Source organism: Bos indicus, chromosome 20 (genome assembly GCF_029378745.1).
Source record: "Bos indicus isolate NIAB-ARS_2022 breed Sahiwal x Tharparkar chromosome 20, NIAB-ARS_B.indTharparkar_mat_pri_1.0, whole genome shotgun sequence".
Lineage (NCBI taxonomy): Eukaryota > Metazoa > Chordata > Mammalia > Artiodactyla > Bovidae > Bos > Bos indicus.
In genome coordinates, this window is record NC_091779.1 from 63,396,006 (window position 1) to 63,405,360 (window position 9,355).

The following is a 9,355-nucleotide window of genomic DNA, read 5'->3' on the forward strand; positions in this document are numbered from 1 at the left end:
ATATGACTGACCGACTAACACTCTCATTCAGAGCTTTTTATTAGACCCTATATTTATCCATCCATCCACTCATTCAAAAACAAATACCACGGAGCACCAAATATCGGCTTGGTGGTGTTTTCAGAACAAAACAGATGAAAATGTCCTTATGGAGCTTATCTTCTGGTGAAAATATTATTTTACTAATAAAAACGGAAAGTACAGTTTGTTATAAAGTGATGCGTGCCCTGGGGGTGGGGTGAGGATGGAGGAACTAGGTGTGTGCCCGTGTGCTCAGTCGCTCGTGTCTGACCCTCTGTGACCCCATGGCCTGTAGCCCACCAGGCTTCTCTGTCCAGGGGATTCTCCAGGCAAGAATACTGGAGTGGGTCGCCATTTCCTACTCCAGGGGATCTTCCTGACCCAGGGATCAAAGCCGGGTCTCCTGCATTGGCAGGCAGGTTCTTTAGCTCTGAGCCACCTGGGAAGTGAGTCCACAGTGTATGAGGGGTGTGACATTTTAAATGGACCGATCAGGTGGGCATCACTGAGAAGCTAACATGTGGACAAATGCTTGGAGGAGGTGAGAGCATGGAATAAAAAGTCTGACCATTTTTGATGTGGGGCTGCTGGCAGCTGGCAAGCCCACCACTGCTGTTCCCTCCCCTTCTGCCCCACATGTGGGCAAAGTGTTGGTGCCCTGGGAAGCCCACCCTCACAGCCCTGATCCTGCTGGAAGGGGCTGTACAAGCCGGCAGTCACACAGCCACCGTTGGGTTAATGCTCTGCTGGCCACATCTTGAGATTCTTAATCATTCTTGAACCCGAGGCCCTAAATTTTCATTTGCACTTCATCCTGCAAATGATATTGGTAGTCCTGTCTCCCCCATCTGAATCAGAGCTTGAAGGAGTTCTAATATTAGATTCAAACCTGGCCTTTTCTTATCAAACGTGTCACTTTTTAACTTTTTCGAGATCCTTGTAATGTTAACTTTTGAAAAAACTGTAGATTCACATGCAGTTATAAGAAAATCTCCAAAAAGATACCAGACATGCTTTACTTGGTTTTTTCCTAACTGGTAACATCTTTCATTAAAAGTATCTTTTTTTTTTCCAGTGTGAGGATTGAGCATCTTTTCTGTAACAGCTTTTTGGTTATAATTTTTTTTTTAATTTTTATTTTTTTAACTTTACAATACTGTATTGATTTTGCCATATATCAACATGCATCCGCCACAGGTATACACGTGTTCCCCATCCTGAACTCCCCTCCCTCCCCGTACCATCCCTCTGGGTCATCCCAGTGCACCTGCTTTCATTGATTCACATGGTTAAATCCAGTGGGCGTTTCTCTGTTTAACTGGCCTCTCAGCAGCATCGATGGAGCAGGAAATGGCAATCCCCTCCAGTATTCTTGCCTGGAAAATTCCATGGACAGAGGGGCCTGTATGCTGCAGTCCATGGGGTCCAAAGAGCTGGACACGACTGATGGACTGATCACACAGCGGCGTGTATGGATTTGATTTCTGTCTTTTCCTGGACCTGACTTCCAGGATACTGAGCCATCTGGGCTTCCTCCTGTCTCATTGGGCGTTCCGGAGTCCTTTGCTGGTTCCGCCTCCCCCACCTCTGAATTCTGAGTTCTGGGGTTCACTCTGTGCGCTTTGGTCTTCATTCATCCCTGCAACCCTCTTCTTAGCCTGTCCAGTCACATCTGAACTGAAGACTCCCTAACTGATTTCAGACTTGACATCCCCACTGCCTGCCCAGGAATACTTTGTATCATCACTTTGCACCAAGACAATCTCATCCTTTAAACCAAGATTAAAAGCAGTACAATATATTAGAAAGAGGATACAGATTATTTTAAGGAGTAATTGCTTGATTCGTTGGCTAATTGTTGCCCAAGAATTGGTAACATCTCTCTGCATTTGTTTCTAGGTTACATTTTATTTTATCCTTTGAAAAAATTCAGGAATAATTTGAGATGCATATTTATTTTACTCCAACATGAACTATGTATTTTAAAATTGGACTTTCTGTTTTTACATTATTTCCAGTCATCTGTAGCCTTTAACATTTGAATTAAAATTTATTTTGAAACACCTAGCAAGTCTAATCAATGTATAAAATGTTGTAAAAGTTTTTTTTTTTTCTTTTCAGGCTTATTTCTTTAAACTGAAGGCAGGTGGAAACTGTTCTTTTATATATATGTGTGTGTGTATATATATATATATGAAAGCCCATTTATTTTCTATATATATATATGTATAAGAAAGCCGATTTCAATGTCAATATTCCAACCTGACTCTCTAAGCTGATAGTTTAGATTAGTGGGAAGGCATTATTCTAAAAATACTGATTAAAAACCAACCAAACTGTGCTCCCGTGAAAGTGCCGCTCAGACCCCCTGTAGCTCTGCCCAGCATCATTGCTTATGTGGGGCAGCCAGCTAACGAGAACGTCTAATCAATCAGGAGAAAGATTTTTCCAGTAAATGAGGAACAGATACAACTGAAGTAGGTTAAGCCCGTTGCAAGTGCTTTCTATGAAAGCAAAGAGCTGTTAAATACTGGCACTTTCATCTGGTTGAACCTCACACGTGCGGGCACCTCAGTAGGAAGAGCGATGAAACTGCTAACTAGCAGAGCAACTCAGAAAGAGATGATTCAGAACAAATGAAAACTGAAAAGAAACAGCAGTGGAGACACAGACATAGAGAACAGACTTACGGACATGGGCAAGGGGTGGGGAGGAAGGAGAGGGTGAGATGAATGGAGAGAGCAGCGTGGAAGCCTATACACTGCCATGTGCAAAATAGGGAGCCAATGGAAACTCGCTGTGTGACTCAAGGAACTCACACCGGGGCTCTGTGACAACCAAGAGGGTGGGGAGGGATGGGAGGTGGGAGGGACTACAGGAGGGAGGGGACATGTGTACACCTGTGACTGAGTCACGTTGATATGTGGCAGGGATCACACTAATACTGTAACGCAAGCATCCTTCAATTAAAAATAAATCTAAAAAATAAGAACAAGTGAAAAAGAAAGAAAGGAAAAAAAAGAAATGTGAAACAAGAGTCTTCAATAATGAGGAGCAACTCAGGGAGCCCCAGCTGTGAGTGGGGCCTCTCCAAGCCCAGAGCCCACGTGATCCCCAAGGATCGTCCTTGCAGTGGGCAGTGACCAGGAAGGGCCAGCCCTGGTCAGAGGAACACAGAGCCGTCCTCCCTGTGAGCACCTCTCCAGACACGTGCAGCAGGGGAACTGGGAGTGAAATCTCTAGAGGCATGGAAACCCCACTGATCACAACTATATAATCGTAATGATAGCTTTTATTGTCCTTTCCACTGACAATGAATATAACCCGTGTTCACTGTGAAAAATGGAGAAAATGGAGAAATTCATGATGGGGAAAGCCACAATCACTCATGTGTCTACAGACTTCTAGGTGTCACCAATACTTGTATAAATACAAAATTAGGACCATATATTTTACATATTGCCTTACAACCTGTGTATTTCTCTGTCATTGCATAATTAGGTTGTAAATAACTTTCATAAGAATGTCATAAGCTTTTTTGCATGAGTTGAAATAGGCTTTGAGAAGAAAGTGAGATTCAAATGCACTAGCTATGTAACGGATGAAAAACATGGATTTGCTTATACTTCTTTTGTGATATATTTCAGTTATTTCTTTTTATTGTGTATACTAGTGCTGCAGTGACAATCTCTGTCCCCAACTTTTTTTGCCTTTTGCATCCTTTATTTTTTTCACTGTGTTAATTTTTTAATAGAAGGATACTTGCTTTAGAGAATTTTGTTGCTTTCTGTCAGACCTCAACATGAATCAGCCAGAGGTATACATATATCCCCTCCCTTTTGAATCTCCCTTCCATCTGCCTCCCCACCCCACCCCTCTAGATTGATTCAGAGCCCCTGTTTGAGTTTCCTGAGCCACACAGCAAATTCCCGTTGGCTATCTACTGTATATATGGTAACACAAGTAACTTTTGTCTCTAACTTTTATAAATCTCTTATTTCTTTAAATTAATTTGGAGGAAAATGGAGTGTTCATTTTAAAAGCTCTTGCTAAATATTTCCCTTCATAACATTTATATACATTTACATGATCATCAGTCAGAAAATAAGAGGGTAAAACATATATTATAATCTTTGTCAATTTGGTAGATGAAAATGATACCTCACTGTCACTTGATTTTTCAGCAAAATTAATATATATGTTTAATATTTATTGGATTGGCCAAAACATTCATTCAAGTTTTTCCATTACATCTCATGGAAAAACCTGAATGAACGTTTTTAGTTTGGTTCAATCATTCAGTCCTGTCCAACTCTTTGCGACCCCATGGACTGCAGCATACCAGACTTCCCTGGCCATCACCAACTCTGGGCAAACTCATGTCCATTGAGTTGGTGATGCCATCCAGCCATCTTATCCTCTGTCATCCCCTTCTCCTCCTGCCTTCACTCTTGCCCTGATGCTGTCATGGTCTTTTTCAAGGAGTCAGTTCTTCGCATCAGGTGGCCAAAGTATTGGGGATTTAGCTTCAGCATCAGTCCCTCCAATGAATATTCAGGACTGATTTCCTTTAGGATTGACTGGTTTGATCTCTTTGCAGTCCAAGGGACTCTCAAGAGTCTTTTCCAACACCACAGTTGAAAAGCATCAGTTCTTCAGTGTTCAGCTTTGTGTATGGTCCAACTCTCACATCCATACATTACTACTGGAAAAACCATAGCCTTGACTGGACAGAACTTTGTTGGCAAAGTAATGTCTCTGCTTTTTAATATGCTGTCTAGGTTGGTCATAGAATTTTGGCCAACCCATTATTTTCTTGCTCCTTTTACGAATTATCCTTTACTCATATTTTATTTGGGAATTTCTTTTTTATGCACTCTATATATTTAGCATCACCTAGATAGATGGTTCAAATCTTGGCAGTATAAAATCCCTTTTGCTTTAGGGACCCAATCAATTACAGGAGCTTAGTGTCCCCCATGCTGATTGCCAGGAATCAGCTCATTGCAAAGCTTTCACTGTGTATTACTTCTGGGAGACCCCCGTGTAGTTCCACCACACGCTAATAAGCCTGTGATAAGCTAATAGCTAGTGACTTGCCATCACTTCCTGCTCTCTGACTGCCTCTGTCCATCTTGGTATGGCTCCCATATGTCCATGTGTACCATCAAAATGCCATATCAGGAAGCCATACAGCTGCCATCAATGATCAGGAATACTCTTAGGAGTAAACAGAGAAACTGTGTTCCCTAGGGTTAGAAAACAGTAGTGCCAATCCTGTAACCTCTGTGGATGGCTGTCCTCAGGATGCAAGAGCTTGCCAGGCTTCAGTGAGAAGATGAGTAGCCTGCAAAGAAGAGCTAGAGCCACTGTCCATATCCAGGAGCATCTGGACCCAGCTCAGGGAGCCAGATGTGCCCTGATACACAAAGACACTAAGGCTTTGTCTGTGACAAATGTTGCAAATATTTTCTTTTTTGTCGTTGTTTTTCAGTCACTAAGCTCTTTCCAATTCTTTGCAACCCCATGGACTGCAGCAAGCCAGGCTTCCCTGTCCTTCAATTCAGATTCATGTCCATTGAGTCGATGCCACACAACCATCTCATCCTCTGTCATTCCCTTCTCCTCCTGCCCTCAATCTTTCCATCATCAGGGTCTTTTCCAATGAGTTAGCTCTTCACATCATGTGGCCAAAGTATTGGAGCTTCACCTTCAGCATCAGTCCTTCCAATGAATATTCAGGGTCGATTTCCTTTAGGATTGAGTGGTTTGATCTCCTTGCAGTCCAGGAGACTCTCAAGAGCCTTTTCCAGCACCACAATTCCAAGGCATCAGTTCTTTGGTGCTCAGACTTCTTTATGACCCAAATCTCACATTCATACATGACTCCTGGAAAAACCATAGCTTTGACTTTATGGACCTTTGTCAGCAAAGTGATGTCTTTGCATTTTAACACACTGTCTAGGTTTGTCATAGCTTTCCTTCCAAGGAGCAAATTCAAATTCATGTCTATCAAGTCGATGATGTTACCCAACCATCTCGTCCTCTGCTGCTGCCTTCTCCTTTGGCCTCCAATCTTTCCCAGCATCAGGGTCTTTTCCAATGAGTCGGCTCTTTGGGTCAGGTGGCCAAAGTATTGTAGCTTTGGCTTCAGCCACAGTCCTTCTAACAGGCGTACTAAAGCTTTGTCTGTGACAAATGTTGCAAATATTTTCTCTCAGTTCTGTTGTAACTTATTTTTTCTTTATTTTAAATTTCTGTTGCAATTTATTGGGTTGAAGCACCTAAATTCTTCTGCCTGAACTGAAATGAGGAGCTGATTTCTTTTTATGGAAGCATGGTCCACTAGGTATTCTGAAACTCCTCCCACTGCAGAACACCAGGAAAGTCTGGATAAAAATAAACCCAACTGCTTCAAAATGCAGAGCTGTGCTCACAACAAAGCAAGGAAACTCCCAAGGGTTAAAAATAAAGAGAGAATAGAAATTCACCTAGTTGTTTTGTGGGCACCAGGGCAGGAAGCAGGTGAGGCTCACCTATCCTGATGAGCAACAGCCAGGGGGGTTAGAGTTCAAGGCCTTAGGGCATGCAGGAGGATGTGAAGACATTTCTTCCCCTTTCTCCCTCCCAAAAGGCCTTGATTGGCTATATCAAGGGAAACTGTAGGAAAGGGAAATCTGAAAGGGAAGGTGAAGCATTCACTCATCAGCAAAGAGATAATCAGTGATTTCTCCTGGGCTCATGGTGAGAAAAACTCTTCTCTTAAAAATAATAACCCTGAGATTTATTTCATGAAGGTTTGGAGTTTGATTTTATTATGCATGAGATCCCCAAAGGAGAAAATTAGCAACAACAGAAACAGCCGCAGTCTGATATCACTCTTGGGATTTCTAAAACTTTCTACAAGGGACATATTTTAATTCAGGACACTCAGGGTTTTCATAGCTAAAGACCCACTGAGCACAAACTCACAATCTAAATTTAAAAAATCACAAAAGAACAATCTATAATACCATGTGCACAAGTCAGCAGAAAATATAGATTCAGAACCTAGAAAAATAGGATACTGAGGACAAAATTAGCATACTTGGGATGACTAATGCCACAAGAGAAAGCAGAAAGTAAGCTCAATATTGTTACAAAAAGACCATGTACATTCTAATAATGAAAACCATGCCTGTTGGAAATAAAAGCTTCAGGGGCAAGTTAAAATAAGGAGTTAAGCCGGATGTATTCAAAATGAGAACTTTGAGCAGTTACTAAACATGTGTTCACTTGATTTAATATCATTTCCCACAGAAGAAGTGCCTGTCCCAGCATCACCCAAGGAGGATGCCTCCTCTCTGGGAACAGAGGGAAGATCAAATTACAGTGGAGGAGGAGATGACCCTAACACTTCACATAAGGAGTTTCCTACAATTCCCTCATTGGCAGTATAGACAATACTCTAGAGAAGAGAGACTTAGAGGTTAAAAAAAAAATTATAGTTGTCCTGCAATTATAGCTATAAACTAATTGCAGGTTGTTTTATAAATATTTATGTTGCACATTAAAAAAGATTCCATAATGTGGCAGAGGCCACTCAAGTTCCACAGTATCAACTTCCTTTCCTTCTCAAGCAATAAAAACCTTGAGTTTTGTCTGGGCACTAAGCCATGCTGAAAAATGAGTTTATTCTTGAGATATAATTCTGAATAATAGGATTGCACAGAAATGATGTGTGAAATCTCCAGGGATGTAGCATCCTCGTTCTGCCTCCTCACGGGTGGTAAGAAATGTTGGGTCATGAAGACCAGAGAATTAACAAGGCGCGATGCGGAGACCAGGAGAAAGGGGCCTGGGGTTGGTAACCTTGTGGAACAGACACAGCAGGTCAGATTGTATGCGAGAAAGAAGTCGACGTCTAAATCGTCCCACGTTTGGATGAATCTATAGAGCAGAATTCTATTCCTGGAAGCGCAAGTTTGCCTTTGTTAGAACCTTAAATTGATGTCATTGTCTTAGAGGAAACATTCTGATAGCAGGTGGCAAAGACACAGATCATGGCAGCAGGAAAGCTAGTGAAGCTTGTGCGCTGATGAGACATCCGGCGACACTGTCTTCTGCAGGATCCCAGTTGCAGAACACATGCTGTCACTGCCATCACCACCATTCAGGGAAATGATCAGAAAATCCAGGATGCCGGTGTGTCCTGGCAGCTGCTTGAGATGTTAGAGAGACCAATTAAGACAAGAGCCATCAGACGTTAAGCAAAACTGGAAGGACCTCAGCTCTGCCATGCCACATTCTGTCTTGAAGAAGACACTCACTTATTTGTAGACAACTGGGTTGACTAAGGGTCCTCCTGGGACTTTGTAAGGCTGATAAATACAGCCTCTACCCCAAACTGAGACCGTGAGCAGAGGCAGCTCAGAGAAGGCTGCAAGGGCAAGAGATCATAGGTTGTTCTCATGCTCCTTAAATAAGGCATTCCTGTTAGGTACCACTAATGGTAAAGAACCTCCCTACCGATGCAGGAGACCTAACAGATATGGGTCCAATCCCTGGCTCGGGAAGATCCCTAGAGGAGGAAATGCCAACCCACTCCAGTACTCTTTCCTGTAGAATGCTACGGGCAGAGGAGGCTGGAGGGCTACAGCCCATAGGATTGCAAAGAGTCGAACATGACTGAAGCAACTTAGCATGCAGCATGCATGTCAGACAATGGGAGACCAGAACAAGGGAATTTCCTTATGTTGTTTCATCACTTAGTTGTGTCTGACTCTTTGAGACCCCATGGACTGTAGTCCACAAGGCTCCTCTGTCCATGGGATTCTCTAGGCTAGAATACTGAAGTCGGTTGCCATTTCCTTCTCCAGGGGATCTTCCGGACACAGGGATCAAACCTGTGTCTCTTGCATTAGCAGGCAGATTCTCAACCAACTGTGCCACCTTGGAAGCTTCTTTCCTTAAGACACCCTCAAAGTAGTCACCATTTATTTGAAAAGATTTTTGGCAGAGCACAGAGGTAAGGAAATAAAAATGCTGAATTTTAAGGTTGAAAAAGGTGTTGTCAAGGCAGTCACAAGACGATCCTGCATACGTAAGTGATCATTGACCCACTGTCAACCTGCTGGGGGCTGGGCTCGCCCCAGCTGGATAGCACAGGCTAAGACACCAGCAAGGCTCTCCCAGGAAACAAAGCCATGGAAGACACGGACCAGGATCTCCTTCCAGAGACCTATGCCCAGTGCGGCCAGACAAAGGGACCAAGGTGCTGACTCCGCTACCTGGCCAGGAACTCTTCAGAGGGATTTGCTTACTAGTAACAAACAGCTTTCCTCCCTTATGGCAG